General features: G+C 48.1%; 1 protein-coding gene across 2 annotated transcripts in view; it reads right to left on the bottom strand.

Moving 5' to 3' along the window:
- KCNJ6 (potassium inwardly rectifying channel subfamily J member 6) overlaps positions 1–12,437 on the bottom strand; it is a 165,845-nt gene extending 153,408 nt beyond the window's left edge. Inside the window, exon 1 of one of the 2 annotated variants that reach the window (XM_021527465.3) lies at positions 12,240–12,437. The gene's annotated coding sequence lies outside the window, so the exon portion shown is untranslated. The remainder of the gene's footprint in view (positions 1–12,239) is intronic. The other variant, XM_021527466.3, reaches the window with a different exon arrangement.
- Positions 12,438–12,757: the final 320 nt, after the last annotated feature.

Raw genomic sequence — 12,757 nt, 5'->3', positions numbered from 1 at the left:
AGATTTTTACAACGAAATGTCTGGATCTGTGGGTGAGGGGAGAGCAGCCAGTTTTTAGCAAGACTTTCAGCTTTATCCCACAGTTCTGCTGGCCAAGAAAAGGACAGATGGAGTGGATGGTTGGATTGTAAGGAGGAGTGGGAAATGGGCTTGGCCTTTGAAGGGTTTGCAGATTAAAATCTCACAGCTCCTGGTGCCCCTTTTGATTTCTTTTGGGGCACCAAAGGAATCTCAGCCTCCAGCTGACTCCAAACTGGGAGGAGCAGAGGATGCCCAGGGATGTCACTCAGCCAAAAAAAAATAAAAATATTTGGCTGTCAAGAACTTCATGAAGTTGAAACAGGAAAAACACCAAGTCCTGCACCTGGAAAAGAGCAGCCCATGCATCAACCCAGGCTGGGAACCAACCCACCCTGGGATAAAATTTGGGAATTCCACCAACATCCAGCTTCACGTGGATCAGCTGAGCAGCCTCCAGCAGTGGAGGCTGGAGGTGCACTGGGATGGTTGGGGAACAGATGGCTGAGGAATGGGATTGTTCCCTCGTCTTGGCACCTTGGAGGACTCCAGAACTCCTATTTTCCTGTGATTTTGTGAAATTATATCATAATTCTTGCATTTGTTATTTTTTTAGTTGATTTTTCCTGAGTTCATTTACGATCCATGATTGGCGTTAAATTAGAGTAATAAATGCACATACACTGGACAAGAGTCTTTCCACATGCACCAAAATCCTGGAAGTTGGGAAGACACACAAGATTATGTGCTTGTACATAATTAAATCCTTGATTATTGGCTCAGGGGAAAGAATCACAGGCAGTATAAAGGTAAAGCACTTGATTTTCCAATTAATTTTATGAACATTTCTATTTGGGGAGAGAAAGTTTTAAAACTTTTTTTTTAAGCCTTTAGTTCTAACAGTTCTAATTTTGACCTCTCTACTAATCATTAATTTATTTTTATCCAGCTGCATCAAACTACACTGATCCCCTCCTTTTTGCCTCCCACGTTGGTGTGTGAGATTGAGAAGAAATGCTAATTCTATTTTATTGAGTATGGCTTTGATAATTACAATTAGAACTGGACAGTTAGGTTTGAAATTTAGGTGTTTTTTTCTTTCTTTTTTGTATGGGGTTTTGTTTTGATTTGTTTTATGCTTGTGGTTTTTCCTGGTGATTCACCTTCATTAATGATGGTCAATTCATCCGAGGTCTGCTCACAAAAATGCAGATTTTAGACTGTGAGATGATGAAATGTGGAATATGTGCTTTGGGTCCAGCCTCACTCAGCTTCAGATTTCACTGGAATGAGAAATTCGCAGAAGCCAGAAATTGTTGTGGAATGTAAAGTTCTTCCTCTGTGTAATTTGCAAACAGTGAAGTTGGATTTTTCTCCCTCTTCTGCTCATAAGAAGAGTGCCTGAGGCGTTGTTTTCAAGAACAAAATGAAGATTTTTTTTCTTGCCATTTCAGTTGCCACTGTTTGCTCCCACCTTTTCCAACTGCACAGCTTCTGGGCTGGTTTTTGTCTTGAAAATTATGGGGTGGCCCTGCCTACACATTTAATGATTTGAACATCACTTGGCCTTTTAATGGGCTTTTTATGGACTGGTTATTGCCATAAATTGTCAAGAGCCTGTTAGTGCACTACTTATTTCTGGAAAACTTCATTAAGGGGAAGTAGGAATAAATCTGTCTTTATTCTGCATTTCTAAAAATAACATTGTAAAGCATAACAGATGGCTTAATATTTTTATTTCACCATTTCAGCTGCGCTCACCTCGACCGCTCTTGACTGACGTTCCACGCAGGTGCCAACAGCCATTAATTTTAAAATAAGCTGCTTTGAAATCTGTTTTTGTATTTACTCCCAGATCCATGCTTTGGACCTAGCTGATCTTAATTAAAGATCCTGCAGAAACACTCAGGCTGCAGCTCCTGGTAGATGTTTGTGTTGATGCACAAAATGGGCTCCTAAATCCTGGGGAGCTGCACAGCTCCCATGGGAGCACCATGTGCTGGTGGTGTGGCCAAAGGTGAGAAACTCCATCTAAAATCACCACAGTGGGAAAGGATTTGGAGTTTTTGTAGGGGTTTCTGGAATGTGTTGTTGGATCACCTTCCCTGGCTCTGCTTTTACACCGACCAAGCACAAACAGAGGCAAAGTTGGGGCTGGATTGCACAAATATTTCTGATGGCAGTCTGAAGGAATGAAGTCATCCTGGGATGTGCTAAGGAAGCTGCATGTCAGACCTCTCTCTCCTACATACCAGCCTGTTTAAAATAAATTTACATTTAAGGTCTGATATGAAACCCCTTGACGTGAACGGAGAGACTTTAATGCTCTTTGACTAAAATGCATTCAGCAGATCTCATATTTTCTGTGATTCTATTTCTGTAGCAGCTTGGTGGGTTTTACTATCCCTGAGTATTTCCTGCAAGGCTTCCTCCAGTTTCTTTTATTATTATTATTTCTGTTCATATTAATATCATAAGTCTTTCCTCTGCTGTAATTCTAAGGCCCTATCTGATTTTCCTGCTTAATTCTCTTCTAATATTTGAGTTGTGCTCAAACCCACTAGTCTGGCTTCTGAAAGCAGCTGGAATTAAAAACAAAACAACAAACAAACCATGAGTTCTGCTCTTTGCAAACATTATTATTATTATTATTATTAATAAGAATAATCTTTAATTTTATATGGTGTTTCAGTTAAAGCTCTGGAGGTAAATTGGCTTCACATCTGCTGTCCCTGTGTCTTACTCCATGGAAGAGCAAAGTTTTTTCCTGCAGCAAACACTGTTGGAATGCAGCATTTGCTGCTTATACACAGAGGGTCCTCTTTCTTTTCTGGAGAGTTTATTAAAAATAATTATTCAAGGAAAAATACTTTCTGCATATCCAGAAGGCAAATGCTTTGGTGGTATTGGGTCAGTGAATAGCTTCTGTAGTTTAGATCACAGATTTGTCACGTGCAAGGGGTAGAAAATAGTGATTAGCAATATCCAGATATTGCAGGTCACCTAAATTCCAGGGAGCCATCCCAGAACTGTGGAATGGGCTGTTCCAAAGATGGGGAGTCTTTATGATCCAATTATAGGTTTGGTTTTTTTTTTTAATGTCATTTTCCCTTCTCTCTCAGGCTCTTCTCCTTCGCACCCCTTCCAAATTTTAACCATCTTATATTTTGATATATAGCTTTCCTTCCTCTAGCTAGAAATGAAGAACTCAGCCAGACCCAGAATTTGGAACTGCAGCAGAAATTTAGGGTCACCTTTAAATCCTTAAGTCCTGTTTTGGGGAGAAGTTTAGTGGTGGTGAATGTGTGGAGAACATCTACAGTAAGTCAATCCTTACCAACAAAAACAAACAAAAAATTACATGATAAATGTCAAACACATAATTACAACCACCATCACTAGAATATTCCAGACATTGTTGGAATATTTTCTTGGTCACTACGACATTCTGCTTGTTTCTCATGCAGCTTTTAGTGGTAACTTTGGTGTACTGGGGGAAAGTTCATTAACACTGCTTTGTCTGTAATCATGGAAGGCTTGGGATGCACTTTATGCTTTAATGAAATTATGCCTCATAGATAGAATTCAGCAGCTTCCCAAGGATTGCTCACTTCCCTGCAGGATACTCGGCTGAGACAAACATGGATCTAGTTTATTGAACAAACTTAACTACCTGAAGGGTTGGAATTCCTGTGCAGTGAGTCACACCAGCCCTGGATTTGGAGATTGCTGGAGAGACTGGGGTGGGTTTGGTGGGACATTCCCAGTTTGCTGGACACTGGTGGGATCCAGCTGCCTCCTTCCCCCTGCTCCCCTCTGCAAGTGCTGCTGGCTGAAGGTTTGATAATCCCCAGCTCCCATTCAATGAAGAACTAAATGAGACATTTTATTTATTTCTCATCTAGCAGCTCTGCTCTCCTGCACTTGTACCAGCCAAAGCCAGCAGCACATTGAGAACACACCAAAACTGACATAACTTCCTTTCCTTTCCCTTTCCTTTCCTTTCCTTTCCTTTCCTTTCCTTTCCTTTCCTTTCCTTTCCTTTCCTTTCCTTTCCTTTCCTTTCCTTTCCTTTCCTTTCCTTTCCTTTCCTTTCCTTTCCTTTCCTTTCCTTTCCTTTCCTTTCCTTTCCCTTTCCCTTTCCCTTTCCCTTTCCCTTTCCCTCTTTTCCCTTCCCTCTCTGCACTGACACTGATCCACAGCCAGCTGCAGTTGTTGGCAATCCTGAGATAATTAAACAGCCTCTGCTTTTAATTAGTTAAAAATTTCTCCTCCCATTCCCTTGCCCACCTGTGTCCTCCCTGCCCCAGCTGTTGGTTCCAGCTCTGAGAGTCCAAGGCCACCTCTGAGACCAAGGGGCACTGAGCCACTTCAGGCTGCAGCTGGACAATGTCAGGAACAACGTGAGATAAAAATAAGCCTGACTTCTACATAAACTTGGTATTTTTATCAGCCAGACAGGAGGAGAGTGATGCAGGACAGCACAAGGAAGTTTAGTGGGTACAGTTCTGTGAGGGAGCTTTGTAGACAGGGATTTGTCTCCCACACCTTCTGCACCTGTAGATGGCCACGTTGATTTAATTACTATCGAGGCATCCCATGAAACTTGAGGCACCAAACTGTGGTGTCTCTAAAAGCCTCCTGAGGTTTTTGGTGGAATAAAATTCCTTTTTGGAGTTTCCCTTTGGAGTTGCCCAGCTCTTTTTGTTGATGCTCTAAGGGCAAACATCATTGCTCTGCATAGCTCCCTGACAGGAGGGGGAAGTTCTCCCAGGGAACAGGGACAGGAAAAGGGGAAATGGCTTCAAGCTGTGCCAGGGAAGGCTCGGGGTGGACACCAGCAGGAATTTCCCCATGGAAAGGGTGCTCAGGCCTTGGCAGGGGCTGCCCAGGGGGGGTTTGGAGTGCCCATCCCTGCAGGTGTCCAAGGAAGGCCTGGAGGTGACACTCAGAGCTCTGGGATGGGGACAAGGTGGGGACCAGTCACAGCTTGGACACGATGACTTTTGAGATCTTTTCCACCCTTAATGATTGCATGATTCCACTCTAAGATTCTCTAAGAAGCCCAGGGAAGCTGCACTCCCAAAGCAGGCAGTGCCTTTTGAAGATCTTCCTGTGGAAACCTGGCCCCATGGAAATCGATGGGGAATTACCTCTGCGTGGCCAGACAGCTATTGAGCTGTAAGGAGCTTCTTAATTACAATCATTTAACATAAATGCTTCTTTTCAGGAATGGGAAATTGATCTGGCAGGCTGATAGAAACTACAAACTCTGTGTGTCTGCAGGAGATGTTGGGAGAAAAAGCAGTAAGGTAGGAAATACCCTTTTCTCATTCTTCAAAAAACTACTCAGAAATAATTTGACAATCGCTCATTGTTCTAATGAACCCTGCTCTTGATTATGATAAATACAAAATTACATGATAATTTCTCCTTTGCTTTCATTGACAAAGCTGTCTGTATTGACAAGACACAATGAAATTATTTTTTAAAATGGGAAGCAAAAAGCAGAGGATTTCCTGCAATGCTGCAAAGTGCTCTGAGCTGGAGAGGCTGAAGCAGGGATGGTTGTGATAAAGCACTGCAGAACACAGTTGATTAGAGCACTGAATTAACGATGCTCTCGTGCAGGCTCTCGTCATGCCATTCGTTCCCTCAGCCTCCTGTTTCACCCTTATCATTTTCTTGTCCAGAAGTGTTTTGGTGTTTTTTTTTTGTTTGTTTTTTTTTTTTTTTTTTTTTTTGTGGTTTTTTTTTTTTGTGGTTTTTTTTTTTGTTTTTTTTTTTGAGAAATCAGCACAAATGCCAGCACTTTGCTGTCATCAGGAAACAAGCCTCAGTGTTCTGCTCCAGAGAATCCCAAAAAAATCCTGTGCATGTAGGCTTCCTCAGGTCAGCCTCCAACAGTCTCTACAGAGGAGAGGAATGTGGGATAATCCAGAGCAGCTGTACAAACCTCTGATCCCCAGTGTTTATTTATCTCTGAAGTGCCATCACTGCTGTGGCAGGAGCAACCAGACCTGGGGCTGCTCTTCCTGAAGGCACAGCTGAATTTAAAGACCCTACATAGGTCAAAGGGTATGAAATGAAATAATGAAATGAAATGAAATGATGAAATGAAATGATGAAATGAAATGAATTCAAGGCTGAGGCAGTTTCTGCAGGCCTGTGATGGGTTGTGGAGCTGTATCCAAGGATGTGTTGAAGAACCTCTCCCCACCCAAACTGTCTCTAACCTCCTTTAGCCATGGGGCACATGAGGATCAGGCCTCAAAGCCAAATGGCAAAGTTTACATTTACATTTATATTTGTACCCAAACTCATAAAATCCCAGTGATGCCTCAGGTTTGAGCTTTTCTATGTTTCACGTTCTGTGCTGCTTTAGTGTGTGGGTCTGGGCTTCACATGATGGGATGCTGAGCTCTGTGCACAGAGCAGAGACAAAACAATTCCTGCTCCAGCTGGGCACCAAGGACAAATGATCCAAACCTCAGCCCAGGAGCACAAACAGCGTGGGCTGGAGAGAGAAAAACAAGCAGGGTGGGACTGCCTGGGCTGGAGCTGGAATGGGACAATGAACTCCAAGGTGCCAATGGAGCAGAACTGATCCCAGGGAGAGCCCCGGGAGCGCTCGTGCATTTTGGGACCATTTTGGGTCATTTGGGTGCAGCCCTGGCTGGGCTCTGGTGCTGCCCAAGGTGCATCCATGGAGGAGATCCTTGAATAAATCCCTGCTTTATTCTGTAGCTCTGCCCAGCCTCTGCTCCAGCTCAGCCTTCACAAGGCATCACCAGGATGATTTAGGTTGGATGGGACCTTAAAATCATCCAGTGCCATGGCAGGGACACCTCCCATTGTCCCAGGTTGTTCCAAGCCCCAGTGTCCAACCTGCCCTTGGACACTTCCAAGGATCCAGAGGCAGCCACAGGTTCCCTGGGCACCCAGAAAATTCAGTTTTAGGATGAGTCAGAGGCTTCCTGAGGCTGAGAGGTTTTTCTGAGGGCGTGCATGTCCACAGAGGTGCCAGAGTTTGAAGCTGAGCTCCCTCACTATGGACATGACCAGAAAGGGTGGGGAGCCTTTTATTAATCCTGACTGGATTAAGAAGAGGCTCCCTGGCTTAAGTATTTGAGCCTTCACTGTCTGCACTGATACACAGAGTTATTAATGCAGATGCTTTAAAAAAAAACCCTTAAATCTCTGTGGAATCATAATTTACTCCCGTGGATTGCAAGCTGTGTGTGCAAATGTTAAGGGTTTTCTGACTGCAAGGCATGCTCTGCCCTTGGACAGACTCTGTTATTTTCCCTCCAGAGTGAGACAAGAAAGTAAATACTTCTTGGAAGTAAATAATTTCCAGCTGAAGATTGGTGGATATTGTGGATATAGACTTTCAGCTACCATTAATGTCTAACCTGAGGTTGTAACTGGAAAATAGCAGCAAAATGGGCTTTTGCCTTGTGGCTATTTTTTAATTCAAAGCTCGCTGGAGTAATACTCCAGAAAAAAACTTCTCTGACCAGCCCTTGGCACTTATGTTAAAGCTTCTTGTGCAACCTCTGGCATAAATTTGTGCAGTCAGGGCTGTGGAGAGCCCTTGCACTCATGAAGATTTTCAATGGGTGTTCAAGGCCAGGCTGGATGGGGCTCTGGGGGAAGGTCCAGGGGGCAGGAATAAGATGATTTTTAAGGTCCTTTCTAATCCAAACCATTCTTTGACTCCATAATTCTTCAATTTTACTGGGCATTGTGAGACTCTGAGGGTAGAAATCGCCTATTTTTGAAGAACTTGAAAATCTCCCCGCTTTGTTTTTTTTTGTCCTGTGTCTGAGGACAGGATGTTCTGCTGGCCATATGTAGGAGCTCGTGAATAGACTGCAAAAAATCCACTTTAATGACCTCTCCAAATGGAAGCAAGGTGTGTTTCCTCAGCTGCCAAATTCCCCTGGCCCTGGGTGATATTCTGCGAGGCAGATCATGGGTGAGGAGTTCGATGAGGAGGAGGTGATGAGTTCAAGGAGGAGTTAAAGGTGCTCTGACCCTCCTTATGGACAGGATCCACTCCTGCCATGCTAAGGGCACTAAAATTCCAGTCTCTTCACAAGAATTTCGATCACAGAGGTTTTTCTCCTCCAGAACCTGCATGGACAGGACTGATCCCATGGATGTCCTGCAGAGTGTGGGGTTGGGATGGGCTGGTTTGGGATGTCCTTTTGGCAGACACTCCATGACACAGTCATGAGGCTCTGTCAGGAGTCCTTGGGCATCATTAAAAATTGCAGTGCTGTGTGGAAAAACTGGATTCAATAACCTCCAATTGTTCAATACTTCTATTCCAGCTATTAATAAAACATTAAAAAAAAAATTGTATTTTCAACATCAGCAGCATTCTAGCAAAGCACCTGGAGAAAACCTCCAAAAGCCAAGCAACAAAAAGCCAAAAAAATCTTCCAGAAAGTCAAGAGGGAATGAGATGAAAGCTTTTCCCTTGGGTTTGCTCTTTGGTAAATCAGGGGTTTGTTCCGAAACATCACATTCTGCACAATCAATACATAAGTATTGATACCTAATATATTGTGAATGTTGTTTTCTGGTATCAAACTACCTCCACCAGTAAAAATTGTACATTCACATAAATGTAACATATTAACCTAAACCTGATATCTTGTTAAAAACTGCCAGGGCTTCATTGTCCCATATAAAAAGCAACATCCTGGAGCAAGGTGATGGAGGCACTGACCAGAGGTGCAAAGCTTTTAACAGCAATGAAAATCAAAGAAATTATACAATAGAAATGGGATCTTTACAGTGCATCAAGTGCAGCTGCTTAAGACATAAATTAATTTATTTGTGAGAGTATTAATATAAATTATTTTACTTCTTGCTTTTATAGAAGGATATAGACAAATCCTGAATAAAACTGTTTTTTTAATGTAAAAATACAATGAGAAGATCATGACAAACACAGTAATCCTACACCAACAGTGTCTAGAGTTCCTGAGAGGTGAAAGAAAGAACATAAAGCTTATATCTAAACCTGCTGTGAAATATTTAAATATATCCTTTGTGATGGGGGTTTTATGAAAATGTAAATGAAATTCTGTTTCTCTTACATAGTTTGAAGGAGAGATCTTATTTTCCTTCCAAAGTACCACATTTCAACAAAATGACTACAAAAGAAGGCTCCAAACACATGCTAGTGAAAAACAAGTCTTTTCTGCAGCGAAATTATGTATCTTGGGAAGCTCAAACGGAATGTGGTGCAAATGCACTGGCAGGAATCCCACAAAGAATTGAGCCTTTTACTAATTGAGGCTGTGGTTGTGGGGCTTTTGGGTTGGTGCTGCTATAATTAATTCTTTCCTTATTTGCTTATGAGGCAAAATCATTTGGTAATGATCTGACAGCATTGTTGTGACGCTGCAGGAGCCCTGCCTTATGTAAGGAAATCAATAACTTCAAGTATTGCAAATGCTTTGGTAACTGCCCTTAGGAAGAGTTGGCTTCTGTTACTTCTCATTTTCCCACAGGAAAGTAATGAGCTCCCCAGCTTGTACTCACAGTTCAGGCCTTTATTCCCAAATTCCCTGGGAGATAGGCTTGGAAATGGGAGGCCCAGCATTAAAATATCCAGGTCTCCATTTCCATAAAGGCTTAACTCGTTAGTTCACTCCAGAAGCAGAGTTAGGGCAAAATGTGGATTTACAAGAAAGAGGATTTGTTATTCTCAGCAAGGAGTCTCTGCAGGGAATCACAGGATGATTTGGGTGAAAAGGGATCTTAGGGATCATCAGGGATACCTTCCACTAGAGCCCCACCAGGAATGCCCACCCTGGGCATCGCAGGAATAAATAAAAACCCCAGTTAACTCTCATACTTGACTAGGACTCACCTATGTGTTTGTCTCTTCCAGAATTCTTTGAAACAGAGAATTTACAAGCAAGAAGGAAGGCAGGCAGAGCAGGAAACAGGTCCTGGTGTGATTTGATAGATTGCTGATAGTTAAAGCACAACCCAGAGAGGCCAGGGATCTGGATTCCAAACCAATAACTCTCCATGTACCTATAGTTTACTGCCTATCAGCACCGAGGCAAGATCGAATAAATTTTGTTTGCTTAATGAAAAACGAACATCCTGACACAGTGAACAGCCCTAAAGTGACTAATCCATCTCTATCTCCCTCAGTGAACAGTATTAATTATGTTGTTTGCTTTTCTAGACTAATTTTTTCTTAGTCTGAGGTAATGACTGCATATGTAACTGCTAGAATGAGATAGGTATAGGTGAGCTGAGCCAATTATTTACAACCCATCCGAGCAAGAAATGCATCCTGGCTGTTGGTGCACTATCACTAACCCAACACTTCTTTCCCCCTCGCTTTTTCTGTTTATTTAAACTGCTCACCGGCTGTCTGAGGAAAAGAGGGCTCTGTCAGGAGGGGTTTTTGCACAGAGCTGACCATGACCGACCGGCACAAACTCCACCGGTGCCATCGTGCCCCTCAGCAGTGGGACGGCTCCCTGGGCTAGGAGTGCAATTCCTTCCAAGTGCTATTTTCTCCCCGCGTTTCCTGCAGGCAAAGCAGCCGAGGGCAGGCATTTCTCACGATTTCTGCAGGGCTCCCTGCACGGCTGTTGTGTGTGTGTGTGAACGGTCCTGCTGGGGGATGCAGTTACCTGTAACACCTTACAGAGAACCGCTGCAAAACAGCCCTAAAGAACAACCTCCAGCGAGCTGGTGGAAAAGATGTCATTTTTTAAAGATGTCTTTGCTCCCAGCTCCTGCATTCCTTCAGCTCAGCAAAGTTTAGTGGCCCTGCGTGAGTCTTCCTCAGGCTCCTGGCGCCCAGCTGGAGCGGCTCGGGGGGGATTCTAACAGCGGGGACACCGGTGGAGGCTTCTCCCGGTTTTCCCAGCGCAGAATTCCCGTTTCAAAGCCCCCGAGCTTCGCTGCTCTGCGCATCCCGCGCTCCCGCGGCCGCTCCGCCGCCGCTGTCCGCGGTGCTGGAGCGGGGCCGGGCCGGCAGCCGAAGGCAGAGCCCCGGGGCTGGCGGAGAGCTCGAGGAGCCGTGGGGGGAAAGGGAGGCACCCTAAGCATCCTAAGCAGCCGTGAGGAGCAAGCCCCGAAGCAGCTTCCCGGAGAAGATGCTCCGGCCACGGCGATGCGGGAGTCGCCGGCTCCCCGAAACCGCGGCCCCTTCCCCACCGCGCTCCCCCGGCCCCTCGCCGCCCGCTTTCACCACGAGAGGAAAGTTTTGTCCGTGGTATCTTTCTCCCCACCTTTGGCACCGGACCTGGCCTGGAAGGGACGGCGAGGGCCGGGGGGAGTGGAAGAAGGGGGGGAGTTATCCCTTACTTATTTATTTATTTAGCTCTTTCCTCCCTCAGGTCGCCATGGTGATACCGAGCTCGCTCTCCCTCCGAACAAGAAGGGACGGGCACCCCTCCGTGAACACCCCCGTCCCCTCCGCCACCCGTGTCCCCCGGGGGAGGCTGTGCCCTCGCTGACCGCCCTCATCCCGGCTCGGGCTCCTCTCCCCGGCTGCCTCCGGCGCTCCCCCGGCTCCCCTCAGCCCCCCGCAGCCAGCCCAGCTCCGCGCAGCAGCGCATCCTCCCCGCGCTGCCCTCCCGGCGGAGAAGTGAGACGGGAGCAGCCAAAACAGCATCATCCCCCCGCTCCTCGCCTCCTCCCCGCTCTCAAGTTCTCCCGGCTCGGCCACCGCCGCTGGAGCACCGCTGGGGAGGGGGCGGCCGGGCGGGACGCGGCCCCCGGTGGTCCCGGCCCGCGGTGCCCGGTGCCGAGCCCCGGAGCCGGGGGCAAGCCGGCGCGGCCCCGGCCCCGTGGCGGCGGCGGCGGCGCTTTTGCCCGAGGGCGTGGGGACGGGGATCCCACGCGGGAGGCTCCCGCGACGGCAGCCGGCAGCGGGGACCGCGGGGCCGCCCCGCCGTGCCCGCCGCGGCCGCGGTTCCGCCGCTTCGCCCCTCGCCCAGCGGGAAGCGGCCGCGGCTGCTCGCCCCGGGTTACATAAGTAACGCGCCCCGAATCCCTCGGCGCGGCCGCCGTGGCTGCTCGGGGGGGATCGAGGAAAGGCGTTTTTGGGGGCAAGGGGGGGAGATGGAGAAACGCGGCGGCAAGGAGCCGTGAAGGCACGGGCAGCGAACCCGCGAGCCCCGACCCCGTCACCCGCGCGGCGTCCCCTCGGGTAGCGCAGCCCCGCTTACCTGGCGGCTGCTGTCACTCCATGCCGGCTCCCCGCGGGACGGGACGGGGCAGGGCGGCTGTGCCCGGCGCTGCGCCGGCTGCGGGGCTCCGGCTGCGGCTCGGTGCGCGCGTCTGAGCGCCGCTCGCTGTCACACGGCCCCGAGGATGCTGTCGGGCGTCTCCATTCCCCACGCCCGCTCGCCCACCTCCCGCCAGCCGCGCACCCCCGGGGGGGCAGCGGCAGCCGCCGGCCGCGGGGCTCCGCCGGAGCTGGGGGGGCGAGCGGGCGGCTCCGGGGGAGGCGCGGCCCCGCGGAGCGGCCGCGGGCGGGCGCGGGGGCTGCGCTGGCCCGGCGGGCGCGGAGCGGAGCGCGGAGCGCGGCGCGGGCGGCGGCAGCGCCCTCTGCGGGCGGCGCGGGGCGGCGGGGGCGGCGCGCTCCTTCCGCGGGGGCGGCCCCGCTCCGCCCGCGCCGCCCCCGCTGCGAGGGAGCGGAGCGCCCCGCGGGTCGGGTGGGAGCGGAGCGCTCCGCGGGTTTGAA

This window comes from Lonchura striata, chromosome 2 (genome assembly GCF_046129695.1).
Source record: "Lonchura striata isolate bLonStr1 chromosome 2, bLonStr1.mat, whole genome shotgun sequence".
Classification (NCBI taxonomy): domain Eukaryota; kingdom Metazoa; phylum Chordata; class Aves; order Passeriformes; family Estrildidae; genus Lonchura; species Lonchura striata.
This window is presented reverse-complemented; position numbering and strand designations above follow the sequence as displayed.